Here is a 14,333-nt window from a genome sequence, read left to right on the forward strand (position 1 = left end):
CGAGAATAATGATATTGGGCCAAACCTCAGTAGCTCTGGTGGCCAATACACGAATGAGAGTCTTGTCTCCATATGATTCCTTATCGATGCAACCTCCTCCTACCTACTGCTACCAAAGTGGGATAATCACCCTGTGATCCCATGCTTGATTAATATGTCAATATAACTCATGAAATCTTCTGCTCCCCTGTCAATCCATATTGTCACTCATGTTGTTTGAATCCCTTAAGGGAATATGAAAAGGTGCATGCACCCAACCATGGAGTCCATCATGTAGCTACTGCCATCACCTACTTACTCCACGATGTGATGGAGAATCCCACTTGGATCCCAATAATAGTCTTACCATCGAGCCCCTATGGTAAGCCACAACCTCTGTTTAACTGTGGCCACGAATGCATCTAACCTCCTAGCCAACTCCACTAGATACCAACTCAATATATCTCACCATCCAACCCTGATAGAGGGATCAAATGCTTGAACAACCATGCATGGAACAAGTCCTCCATCCTGTGAATGTTTCACCTTGCGTGACTCATGTCACCTCATTTAGCTAGTCTGGCCAATCCATGTAATCTTCCTAGGTAACATGACCTCTCTCTCACTAACATGCGGAGGCGACCCAATAATTATGCAAGCCCCTTCGATGTATGCCTGAAGGGTACTCCAATCTGAAATTATGAAAACTTTGTTGGCTGTTGATGCACCTAAATTCTCCTCATCAATGACTATCTCCAAGGGCAGTTTCTCATCCTCCTATACCATGCGCTTAACATGAGACGCTAACTTCCCCTCCACAAATAGCTCTAGATTCATAATATCCTCAACAATCAATAGTAGGTAGCTTCTATCTGGAAGCTCTATCACAGATCTATATGCCTTTATACCTATCAACTCTTCATCAATGGTGGATATGTCTCTCGATGCCTCATCAATCTGTTGTGCATCGTTATCACATCAAAACTTGGACATGACCTTGAAAAAATAATCAATGGATACCTGAACAACGGATGGCACCTCCTCAATGTTGGACATCTTTATGTCTCCCTACACCTCATCAATGGATGGTCCTTTGGGTGTGTGATCTATATGTTCCTCACAACCCTGCGTGCCCTCAGCATCATGCACAACCTCCTCCTTAGGCTCCTGATATATAAATCCAGGTCTCCACTAGCAAAAGCAGCTCTTGGTCTCACCCTCTAACTTTTCTTGTTCTTCTTGCTCCTTTTTAGGAGATCTAGTGCCTTGGTTCTGTCGACTCTCCTCACATGGTGTAGATGGTTGCACCCCCATGACTTGTGCACCTCTAGTGTCTCTTCTATACAAATGAGGATGGATCTGGTCCAACACTTCCTCGAGTGGGCCAATCTCTCATCATTTGAGTAGATTCCATCCCATAATTCCTGCCTACTAAATCTTCCTTGAGCCATGGGTTTTCTATGAATTATCTCGTCACTATTCATACATGCCCAAAGATTCCATGATCTAGTTGGCTACCCCACAACTGGCTAAGATCATGGCTTCAATACCACTCTAATATTCGTAATGGAAATATTAAGTGATGATAGCAGTGAAATCATAAACATGCAATAAAAAATGTACACACATGCAAAAATATCAGATTACACTAAAAATAACACTCAACTCACTAAGATATTTTATTATATTAATCAAATGGGGTAAACTAAGTAAGAATATAAGCACTTGGGACTTGCTACAAAAAGCTAGGAAAGATCCCAAGTGAATATGATGGTACCCGAGTGCTGGAAATGGATCTGCTACCAAAGTCTGTGTCCACACAGAAAAAAACAATAATTTGTTGTCGTTGGCAAGGGACTATTGATTTACTCCAAACTGCCCCAAAAATTCTAACAAATTAGCCATGGGCACTACTCCACCGGCTCAACCAAACCCAAAAATATCTCACGAACCCAATTGGTGGAAATGGTCCCAGAATTAATTGTGTCCTCCAACAATTTCTACTACTGGCTACTGACTAGAAAACTGATTTCCTCTAGAAATGTTTCCCATAAAATTATATGAAATTAACCCCAGACTCCTCTCACCAAACCCACAAAAAATCAAAAAGGGTTTGGCCTGAACCCACTAACCTAAAATTACCTAAAATTGGTGCGTTCTCCTCCAACTGCTGGCCCAACACCCAGTCCATAAATATCTGCTAAATCCTTGCTCCAAAAATCCTCCCCTTTCCTAGAAATTCCTACTATATTTCTTCCTGAAGAGAAGTGAGATTCCAACCTTAAAATACCAATAGCTCTAAGTGATTTTGTGCTACAAGCTAAGCCTAAAAGATGACTACGTGGTCCCTAGGAAGGAAAATTCATCCCACAATGAAGCAAGTACCTCCAGCCCTGAAAATCACTCTAGATTTTCGTACTCCCTCAAGGAAATTTCCTGTAAATTACCAAAGGGAAATTCCCTAAGAATCTCCTCCCCAAGGCACCATGATTAGCTATTGGACAGTTGGAATTATGTGCATGGACAATGGCCTTGAGAAGGCATATGAAAATGTGTTGGAATTGATGTCAACAGTCATGGTGAGGAGTTGTGTTGGGCAGATGGAGTACTTAACTGTTGGCAGGAGTGTTGGCATTAATGTCAACTAGACAAGCTTGGATGCTTGTTGCAGCAAATGTTGGTAGTGATGGCTTAGGAGGAAGCTCACGGTAGCTGTAGGCATCATGTAGAGAATCATCACAGTAGCAAGATTATTTGAGAAGACATCAAATGATTATTACAGTGATGGACCAGGAAGGAAGTCCATGGTTGTTGCAGGCCTCATGCAAAGGATCATGGACTTTCCAAAGTACAATGGACTCTTTCAGAAATGGACTTGTGGTTCAAAAGTTATAACCTACTGAAGTTCATGGGTTTGAAGCCTCAAGCAGGAGAGTTGAGCATATCTGAGATCGGAGATCAGAGGCCATGCCATATTGGCAATCGACGATCGAAGGGTAGCGATATCGGCAAACGTAAGTCGGAGGTGGAGCGATATCAGTGATTGAAGATTAGAGGCCAAGCCATGTTGACAATTGGAAATAGGAGGGCAACGATATCAGCAATCGCAAATCGGAGGCCGAGCCATATCAAAGATAGAAGATCGGAGGCTCCACGATATCTACGATCACACATCGATGACACCATCCATATCGATGATCGCAATCAGAGGTCTACACACAGTAGTGTATCGATGAATCAAAAAATCGGAGGGCAGCCATATTGAAGATCAGAGGATTAGAGGCCTGCCATATCAAAGGTCTCGCAGATCAAAGGAAAGGCACAAGGCCAAATCGACGATCAATAGTCGGCGGGTCCAAGCAATATCACATATCGGTGATCAATATTTTCAAAATGACAACATTGGGAAACTTCCAATCAGCAAATGTCGATTGAGTTAAATAAATCGGGATTTAGGTTTCTTTGTTAAATCACTGGGAGAACCAAAAAGACATTTACAAAGGAATTATTTGAAAAATAAGGGTAGGTGACGCATATTTCTCTCTCCTTTAGGAGGACATGTGGAGGCATCCGGTTGGGGATGATAAGGATAGATGAAAATCTTAGATGAGCTCCGAGGTGGACAAGTGGTAAGATATTATTGGTTCTAATAAGGGCACATGACGTCTGGTGATGATCTCCGATAAGGACAGATGGTTGCAATTGATTCACTCCGATAAGGACTCATGGAAGCAGGTGGTTGGATTTGATAAGGACAGGTGAGAGCAGTGGATGAGCTTCGATTAGGGCATATGGTAGTGTCTGGTAGGCTCTGATCAGGATAGGTGGTGGCATCAAATGAGATCCAATGAGGACACATGACATGATCTGATTGGTTCTGATAAGGCAAAGTCGCTGCTAACATTAGCATGATGTGACTGTTTGGAGGGACACGTGGCAGGCCATTCTGGTGTTTTTAGGTGGCCTAGTGGGCCATATACGGGTGACAGATGTCACCACTTAGAAGAGACCACATGGCAGGTGATGATGTCACATCGGTGGTCATGATATGAAGTTTACAATGGTTGGCACATTGGTCACAATGGTAAATTTCCGATTAGAGGGCTTCGATATATGGGCTAGCACACGATCATGAAGAGGTCAAGAAACAAGGACTAGGGTTGAACAAAAGGGACTATTATTGATCAGTGATCGAAGTTTTGTGATGGATAACACATGGTCACAAAGTGGAAATCACCGATGTGGTTAGTGCATGGTTTAGAGGAAACACAATAAACCAAGGGCGTAATGTGTTAACAAAAGAAGCACAGTGCGTAGTGGGAGTCTAAAGGATTAAGCACTAAAGGGCTAAGCAAATAGTCATGGCCTGTGGTTCAATGTTGAAAAATGCACGATAAGGGCCTAGCAAGAGGAGCTCAAAAATTAGAGATCAATGATCGACAGATTATGGTTGTTGGCACATGGGAAACAATTGAAAAATGCCAATAAGGGGGCTCCCATGGTGTAAGTGCTTGGTTGTGGAACAAGCAAGAAACCAAGTGTGTAGAGATTTAACACGAGGAGAAAGGTCCCTGACAGAATGATAAAGGACTTAGCGTCTTAAGGCCAATCCTTTGGTCATATCACCAGTCCTATGGTGGAAATTTGATGAGGGATAAATCAGAAGGGGCTTGAATATCAGAGATAGACAATCAAAAAATGTGTAACATTTCATTAATGTGATCTTGTGATAAAAATCTCTGATACAGAAGTATAGAGGAGCATTGAATACTTATGGGTCGACATCTACAAGAGTAAATATGCGCAAAGGAGTTGATCTCTAGGATGAATAGGTGACTATCAAAAGCTCTAATTCATGACAACAAGGAAAATGGTCCATAGAATGTCCATGATTGAGTAAGAAAGTGGACTGAGAATTAAGTCTCAGTATGGAGAACATAGTCACGCCAAACAGGTGCCCATTCTCAGTGAATGTGGTGGCAGAGACCAAGTCCAATGTAGATAGTAGAGTGCAGGGCCATGCCAAGGTACAACGCACAGTTCTGAATGAGGACAGTGTGACAACATCGATCAAGGAGACATCAAAGGAAAAAAATCCATGAACTCGATTGAGCATGGAGGGGGAATGCAGCATACTTCCTAGTGAGATCCAAGAGGAAAGAGCTATGTGTGTGTGCACTGCTATGAAAGGCTGAGTCAGAGCTAGTTCTATGTGTAAAGGCTGATAGTGCCTAAGTAGAAGAAAAGAGACCCTGAGAGAAACACTCCATGTGTAAGGTTGAAGTGCCTTCACCCTATGTAAGAAAGGTTGTGAGTTGTCTGTGTGATGTGTGAAAGGCCGAAGGTGCCTGTGAGGTGCTGTGAGCAAGGCTGAGAGTTGAGCCTATGTTGTGGAGAGAAAGAATCCGAGGGCTAAGAGTGACTACTGTTGAGCAGATCACAGGGCTACTAAAGAATGTTGTAGAGAGCTACAAAGTGCAACATTGTGAGCAGAAGATGAAAGATGAGATAAGGCAGAGTTTCTACCAAATTACAATGAACATACAGTTCCTATTTTGAATGTGGGTTGGTGCTTTCAATCAAGAAGTTGGTGCTTCCATCTCTAGTGGAGCTTGAGAAGGCTTGGGGGTTTGTGCCTCATGCAAGTTGGTGCTTGCAAAAAATCCATGATTTCGGTGCCTCAATGGTGCTTCTGCTAAGCTAGACACGTGTCTAGAAACAAAGGGAGTTGGAGCTCCTTACTAGTTGGTGTCAGAAAAAAATCAAAGGGAGTTGGTGCTTCCTATGAGTTGGTTCTTACAAAACAGATTGATGTAATAGAGTAGGTGCTCTTATTTACATCAATAAAAACAACAAGATTGGTGGTTTTTCCTGAAAGGGTTTCCACGTAAGAAACCTTGTGTCTCATGTTGATGCTCATGGTGGGTGCTTATATGTGGATATTATATTGTTGCTCATTATATTCTAGTTGCCAAGTTTAAATCAGGAAAGTAAATTGGAATAAAAAGTTAAATTAGCCATAATACTGATTCACCCCCCTCTTAGTATTATCATTGTTTCCAACAATTGGTATCAGAACCAAGTTCCTTCAGAAATAACTTAATTGCTAGAAGGTAGATCAAAGGGAAACAATGGCTAATGAAGTTTGGCTAGCAACAGAAGAAGTTCCATTCTTAGATAGATCATTCCATGAGCTTTGGTATGAAATCTGGAAGGTTAGAATGGAAGCCTACTTGATGTCCTTGGATGGTGATATATGGCTCTCCATATTAAATGAAGAAAATAGTGAAAAATCTAAGGAGGTCATCCTGAAAGGGCTATTTGAGTCAGATGTTGATAAAGTAAGGCATTTTGAGTCAACAAAAAAGTGTTGAATAGACTACAATGTTTGTATGGTGGAGATAGGCATGAGGCTCAAGTAGATGTTGAAGAACCTGGCTGCTCTGGAAATGAACTAGAACAAGGTAATGTTAATGTTCATCACATACCTGCTGATGAGGAAGAAGTATCAGAAGAGATACCATGCTACTCAGAAGCTAGCACCTATGGTGGTGAAGAAGAGGATCCAAATGAAATGATATTTTCTAGAAATAGGTTGACCTCAGCTCTAAAGGAGGTCAAGGACCTATCAGAGTAAATTCTCAAGCAAGAGGAGAAACATAAAGTCTATGAGCTTGAGAATGGAAAGTTGAACAAAACATTAGTTGAACTAAATGCTCAACAAGAAGAGGCTAGCAGACTGATTGGGATGTTAACCCATTAGTTGAGTGAAAAGGAAGCTTGTTGTGGGAGACTACAAAATGAGGTAGTCTCATTGAGACATGACTTAGAGAAGTCAAATAAAGAGTTGTCTCAATATCAGAAGCTCGAAGGTTCCAACAAAAACAAAATAAAGGTTACAACAACAACAAAAAGAGAAGAAAAGGTAGTAGGAGAAGGCTAAACAGCAGCAGCCTGTAGTGCAGCAGAAGGCTAAGAAGCAACAGCTAGTAGTGTAGCAGAAGCCCAAGCAACGACAACAACAAGTGCAACAAAAGAGGGAAAGGAAGTTGCAAGGAAGAGTGCAAGATAATAATGTAAACTATCATAGAAGACACCTAAAGAGACAATAGAGGACCCCTCCTCAGAGACAGAGCCTTCAAAGAAAAGGTAACCTCTGTCATCAAAATCCTTTTCATGGTTTTTGTTTTTCTTGCAAAAAATTTGGACATAAAGCCATAGACTGTAGATGGCATGCAAGGAAACAAAATGTGTTGGGTAGAAGCAACCCAAGAATGCACAGAAAGGTTGGGAGAAGGAAATTTGTCATTGGTAGGAGTTTTAACAAAAGCTTTTTCAAAAGGAGTAACTCCTCTGCCACATTCCTAGGCCAAATCAAATGCTACAATTGTGGCAAATTTGGTCACAAGGGAGCCTGCTGCAGGCATGGGAAGTCGAAGCATTCATTTCAGGTGATGTGATGAAATGAATCCAAGAATGTCATCGATGCTCCGTGTCATAAGATAAATATGAAAAGAGGAGGAAGGAATAAGGAGAATGACCCTTCTACTTTTGTATAAGATCCCTCTGTAAGGTAGAAAGGCTCCAAGAGGGTTTGGGTGAAGAAAGAGGAGGTGAAAGAAATATTTCCTCTACCCATGTGCAATAGAGAAGAAGCCTAGATAGGGGCAAAGAAGAAGCAAGATAGGAATGCTTCTGTCAGGTCTTGACATTTAAAGATATAGAGAAAGAAGGGGGATGATCTGCACAGGGGAGTAGATCCTCTGTTTCTCTTCAGTGAAGGAAGAGAAGGGCCATGAAGGATGAAAAAAATGGCGCATCTGATTGATGAAGGTGGAGTCCAGCCAACATGAGGAGGACACAACAATAACTTTTGTTGTGAGAAGAAGCAGGGAAAATTTCAGGGGCTAATATTCGCACATGGGCTAATTTTCCATGTTCTTTTTCCAAAAAAAAAGATTCGCCAATTTCCATTTTTTTCTAAAATTATTCGCCCAAATTTTATAATACACCATTATTTTACCTTAAAAATCACCAAAATATTATATCGACTAATATAAAATCATTGGAAATCTAAATATTTCTACAAAAATATCACCAAAAATTTTACAATCTGCATACTAAGTACTAATAAGATTTGCCAAGGTTTCTAAACATTAAGATAAACTCCAATAGTTAAAATTTTCCCTGAGAAGAAGATGGGCTGCAATGGAAGTGTGGAATGATAGGAACCTCACAATATTTTCAGGTCCACAAGATAAATCCCCAAGCAAAGGGGAGATAGATTTGCAGGAGATTAGGAAGAATTGGATAAGGGGCAGTTGATTTGATAAGCAATAGTAGGCAACAAATGAGTAGCCTCAGAAAGGAAAATTGTTGAGAAAAGGAAAGGTTTGCATCTTTGATGAAACACTCTTATTTCATCTAAGTTGTAAGTCGATAATGTATAGAATTATTGTGTTCATAAAACACAATTGTTATGTGTTTTTTCATGTCCCTTAACCCTCAATTCGTATAGATATATCAATTGGTTGTGATGGGCTCATGTTGAGTAGCCATGTGTGCAAATGGACATTTGTTTTTAAGAAAATAAATAATAGATTTTTCCTGGTATAATGTCCCATTTGTATCATTTCTCTTGATGCAATTGCTATGAGTTATGAAGCAGTCCCCATAGTATGAGAATCATCTCAAGGGGATAAGTGGAGATGTTGAATAATAAGAATAGTCTCAGAAGTAGTAGCAACAACGAAGAAGGTGTTGTAGTGGCTACAACACCCTCCAAAATTTTGGCCTGCACCCAATTTCGAAGCCTCCCTTGAGAGTTTCACTTGACGATTACATACACTCGGATTCACTTCGTGAGCCTGTGTGAGTCTTCGTACATACCTTTCTTGTTCATTCCACCCAAGCTTTTGCATGTTGATGTCAATGTCATGTTTACGACCATGTTCTAGTCATGATTAAGGTCTTCGCTTTGTGTGTACATGTTATGTTCGCCATGAAAACATATATCGCACTCACACACGAAGTCACATTCACTATCGAGCAAGCATTGTCACGGTCGATCAACGATCAATCACAAGTGTCGCACTTGTCGCTTGCACTGCCAGTCAGTCATGTTGAACATGTGTGTCTCAATGGTTTGAGTCATCTCGTCATCGAGTCATGTAAGTGTGTGTTTGTAGGATCACATATGCATCTTTTTCTCATTCACACACTTAATCATTTTGTTGAAGTTCTGACGACCAGACTCCCCTCTGACAGCCAGACAATCACCCCGCCATCGACTCGATTGACTGTCACCCAAAATAGCATAGAAGTACCAAGCAAGTCATTTCAAGTTGCGCTGCTCGCAATCAAATAAATCAGCCTTCAAGCTAGTCAACCGAAGGATTTGACCCAGAAACCACCCCGGGACTCATTCCCCTCAAAAATTGCGTAGAGGCTGCAGATCTTGCCCACTCCATTAGCTGGGAAAATTGTGCAGACAGGCTAGGCAGAAACCCAGTGCCCGTCCCTGTCTCCCTCAAAAAATTGTGCACTTTTTCCAGCCAGTCCTCCCAACTGATGACCAGTTTCTCACCCAAAAAATTACGCAGTTTTCATGAGTAAGCCCTCTGCGGTCTAGCAGTCCGCTCAGCTTAGAAATTGCGCAAAAGTGTTTAGCAAGCTAGCCTCCAAGACTTAGTGTAGTTTCTCTCACCAACGTCTCCTAGTAGCAAACTACCAGTTCCCTCCGGGAATTGTGCAGTTTCTACTATCAAGCTCCCTGCAGGTGACTGCCAGTTCCCTTATGGAATTGCGCATTTTCTGCTGCCAGTGACCCAGCAACCAGCTACCAGTTCCCTCCAGGAATTGTGCCCTTTTGGTTGCTAAGCTCTCGGCCTGTTCCTCCAAAATATTGTGCAAATCTTGTCTACCAATCCTCCCTATAGCCCGTCCTGTTCCTCCAAGAAATTGCACAATTTTTTCTATCAAGCCCTCACTGCCTGCTCATTCCATAAAATGTGCAGATTTTGTCCACCCTGCCTTCCCGCAACCCAAACTATTCTTCCAAAAAATTTCACAGTTTTTCCCTCCAACCGAGCCATACCTCGCACACAGTCACTGTCGTCTCAAATTTCCCATCTTCATTACCCAGTGACTCTTACACAGTTTTTCATCAGCAGTGACCAGAGCAATCATCCTGCCTCGCAACCTTGTTGCCTCTCCCAGTCACCTGCATCCGAAATGATCATGTGTCATGGTAGACTAGGAGGTTTTTGGATTTGATGTCATCCCCTCATGAGTGACTGCAGATACAGGTACACCAGCAATATGGTGTGACGACGAATGGGATGAACGAAGGGAGCACATGTAGAAGGACAAGTTCACCAATGGATGAATGAACGATGCATGCAAAGAGATGTGCTCGAGAACGGATGATCATGAAAAGATGTGTTTGTGGACAGGCGAACGAGAAAACATGCAAGATGTGCTCACAAATGGATGAATGGACAAACATGCACCTTTTGTGAATAGATGAGCCTGTCAAGCCTTCCAACATACAAGCAACGAGAAACATGCCAAAGAAACATCAAGAAAACCAATGACCATCAAAGACTCCGCACGCTTTTCCATTCGAAGTAAAGTTGTGACACACCATGAAGACATCCATCACCCAGCAGCACTGCAACTCGACATGCACTCCAACAACAACACGAATGTACTAGCATTGTCATGTCGAGTCATGTCGTCCACATCTCTACTATAGGCCATGTTGTCAAACAATGTAACGTAATGTGGAAGTCCAAGAGACCCACTTGTTATAAAAAGAGTCATGTAAAGTTGAAAATTCATGGAAATCAAACATTCATGAGGGTAGTCGAACAGCCGCAAGGGCTAGTTTCACCCTTGGCTATAAATACCCCCTCAATTGTACATGAAAAGAATTTTCACCTCAGCTCCTCCCACATAGCCAAGAGAATTTGTAATCTTTTCTTTGAGGAGTAAGTAGTGACTCCAACGTCCCGCAAACAGGGTTAGTGATGTATGGTGTAACGAAGTGTCTTGGAACTTTCACTTGATTTAGAAACCTGCTAACAGGCCAACACATTTTCACACATGCATTGTAACTGTTGTAAGACTAATCTTGAACACTTGTAATGCATGTTGCTTTAACTTGTGTTGAACACTTAAACTTATTTCAATTGTTGTAATACATAATCTGTTAATGAAAATGTGTTGTATATGATGTTAATGTTGTCTCGCCCGTGGTGGCTACCTCCACGGACATCAGATAAACCTTTCACGTAAAACTTGTTGTAACAACCGTTGCAATCATGTAGACTCATCCACTGAGTGTTGTACGTGTTATCTTCCTTGTGTGTTGTGACTGTCGCATCTGTCTGGACTGATCATTTGGAATCTATGCACATCCTATTGTGTTGTGTGTTCCTAGCAGAGTTGGAGCTTCCTCCCAATCGACTTGGGACTCACTCTCACTCTCTCCCTATGCAGTGAAAGAACCATTGACACAGTTAACACTAGAAATCACCAAGCACACGAACCTCACTTCTCAAAGACGAAGAAAACCACTCTCCTATGCTGACAAGCAGGAGTTGAGGGGAATCCTTAAGATAATGGAAATCGGTACATAATACTGGATGGGACTCCCACACCAAACGGTGTGAGGTCTAATTGGGTATTCATACTGGGGTGATCCCATGAATGTTGGTGGGTCCAACATCGTCAACATTTTTGGTGCTAGACGGAGCACAACCAGTTGTATATGGCTGAATATCCCCTCACACTCATTCATCAACCATCTGGTCAAGGCAGTAACTCGCACTCCCTCTCACCTACACGTGACTCTACAGTTGGTTACTCCTCACCTCCCAGGATTGAACACGAGATTCTATATCATCAATTTCATTCTGTCCATCCCATCACTCACTAGTTCGCAAAATTAGTCAGACTGATCCCAGGCATACAAAATATTCCATATGCATTAACAAAGCTAAAAGCCACTCCTACATGAGTCTTTGTATCATTGGTGGAAGAAGCAGTCCATGCCACACTTGAAGTTCTAGCAGAAGCTATTGAAGACGGAGAGTAACCTCCGGTCCTCCAACAAGGCGAACAAGACACTCTTGTGATCTTGAGATCAGACTCCGGTATAGGAGGCAGAGGGGAAGGCAGCAGAGGAGGCGGAGGTGGAGATAAACCAACAGACTTAGAGTTGGAACCATCAGACTCTGAAAGAGAGGAGGAGGACGAAGAAGAAGAAGAGATGGTTGACCCAAATCTTGAATGGATGACTCAGGGACCATTGATTTCCTAGTTGTTCTACACAAGGTGTCGAAATGAGAGGATAGAGTGAACATCAAGGTTAACCCTTACAACACGGTGAAGGCAGAAGATCACTTGGACAAATTCTACCCGCAGTTGTAGACCATGTAGGTATAGTATAACGATGTAGCATGTAGATTGTTTCCATGTACTTTAGACATCATGCAACTGCATGGTATCACAACCTTCCACCAAACTCTATACATAATTGGGGTGTGTTCAAATGCATGTTCCTTGAGAAGTTCACTGATGACAAGACCTTAGCCATGCTACTAAAAGTGTTGGGAAGCCTAAATATGGAGGGAAAATAAAAATTAAAAAAGTTCAATCAAAGGTTTACGTGCATGTTGAACAAATTTGCAGCAGACACCGAACCTCATGACTCCATCATTGTTGGTTACTACATGTCCGCACTACCAACCAGCATTGCGCAGTTCTTCAAGCGAGCTGTGAAACCAACACTCTTAGAAAACTGTGAAGAGGTTATTGCTGTTGAGAAAGACCTACGCGCAATTGGGGTCATAAAGGATGAAGAATCAGCAAAGGACTCCAAAGATGTAAGCAAGAAGTCCCACATGATGGCGAGTAAGGGTAGAGATAAGGAGGCAACTGACATTGAAACCCTCACTCACCTAGTCAAGAACTTGACCACAGAAATGTCTGAGTTCAAACAATGGAAAATGAACACATTTTCAAGCAGCCATCCGCCCAGGCAGAGACAGGTAAGCAACTCATAAGGTAGCACCCATTTCGCTCCAAAAACTTAGTATGCATATATCTGTGTTCCAGGTCAAATAGTGCATAGATCCCAAGTTCTATTCTTTCCACGAAGAACATCACCTTGAGAATTCTTGTTTGGGACTGGAAGTGAGTCGCAAGCTCTGTCTGTAGTCATACACTCGATGTGGAAATCAATATGCAGGAGTAGTCCAAAGACACTGATGATGACGAAGAGGTTGCACCCAATGAACCATCAAGTTCTAGGCATGTGGTGAACACATATCAATGCTCGCAAGCGATGTTGAAGATGAACACCGCAAAGCAGCCCCAAAGTCAAAATGACCGATACAATCTTAGGAGTAAAGGGGCTCCCCTTACACTTGGAGAAGCACAAGAAAAAATGAAACTAATGATGAGGAAGGTCGATCCACCAAATGCCCCAAAGAGAAAAAACACAAAACAAGTCCAGGAAAACAACAGTAGATAAGAGTACCTCCATGAGCAACAAGCTGCAAAACACTCCTTCGAACAACATGAACATCCATTCTACACCGGACACCTCGGCAATTCTACCACCTATGGAATACAATATTGTATATGACAAGAAGAAAAATAGAGCGAACATCATTTTGTTCGAGTTGGCTAAGATCTAGAGTCAGCAAGACATCTTGTTGCTTGCATTGGGATGGACAACAACAGACAACGCAACCTCTACTAGTAAGGGAGCAAGCACACGTCCCAGATCACTTTCCACTGTGCTTAACACACTCTGGATGGAAGAAGCGAACTCAGGTTTCCCTGCATTCCTACTTTCACTTGATGTTTTTAACTACAATGTTCACAACTGCTTGGTTGATGCTGACGCAGAAGACAACATCATGCCCCTCTCCATTGCTAAAAAGATCAATGCACAATGGAGCACGACTTCCACGCAAATCATCCAACTTGATCGAACATCGCTACCATCCATTGGTGAATTGCGAAATGTGATCATCCTACTATCTCATGACAGTCGAGTTCACCAATGCATCAACATAGTTGTTGTGGACATACCAAAAGCATATGGTCTACTACTTAGCAGAGACTAGTCCAGAAAGCTAGACAGATATTTCGCTATAGACTGGTCTCACATATGGCTTTCGTACAAGGGAAAATGCAAGCAAATCTGGGTGTTATTAGAGAGGTATATGAAGCACAATGTCACTCCCCTTAATGGCGAGAATGAACCATTGGCCTTCGCAAAACTCATGTTTGGAAACTACCTCCTTGAAACAACATTGGGGTGTTATCCTGCACGGCCA

This window comes from Pinus tabuliformis, chromosome Q, assembly GCF_031772625.1.
Source record: "Pinus tabuliformis cultivar Carrire ecotype Pingquan chromosome Q, CPIR1, whole genome shotgun sequence".
In the NCBI taxonomy this organism is placed as follows: domain Eukaryota; kingdom Viridiplantae; phylum Streptophyta; class Pinopsida; order Pinales; family Pinaceae; genus Pinus; species Pinus tabuliformis.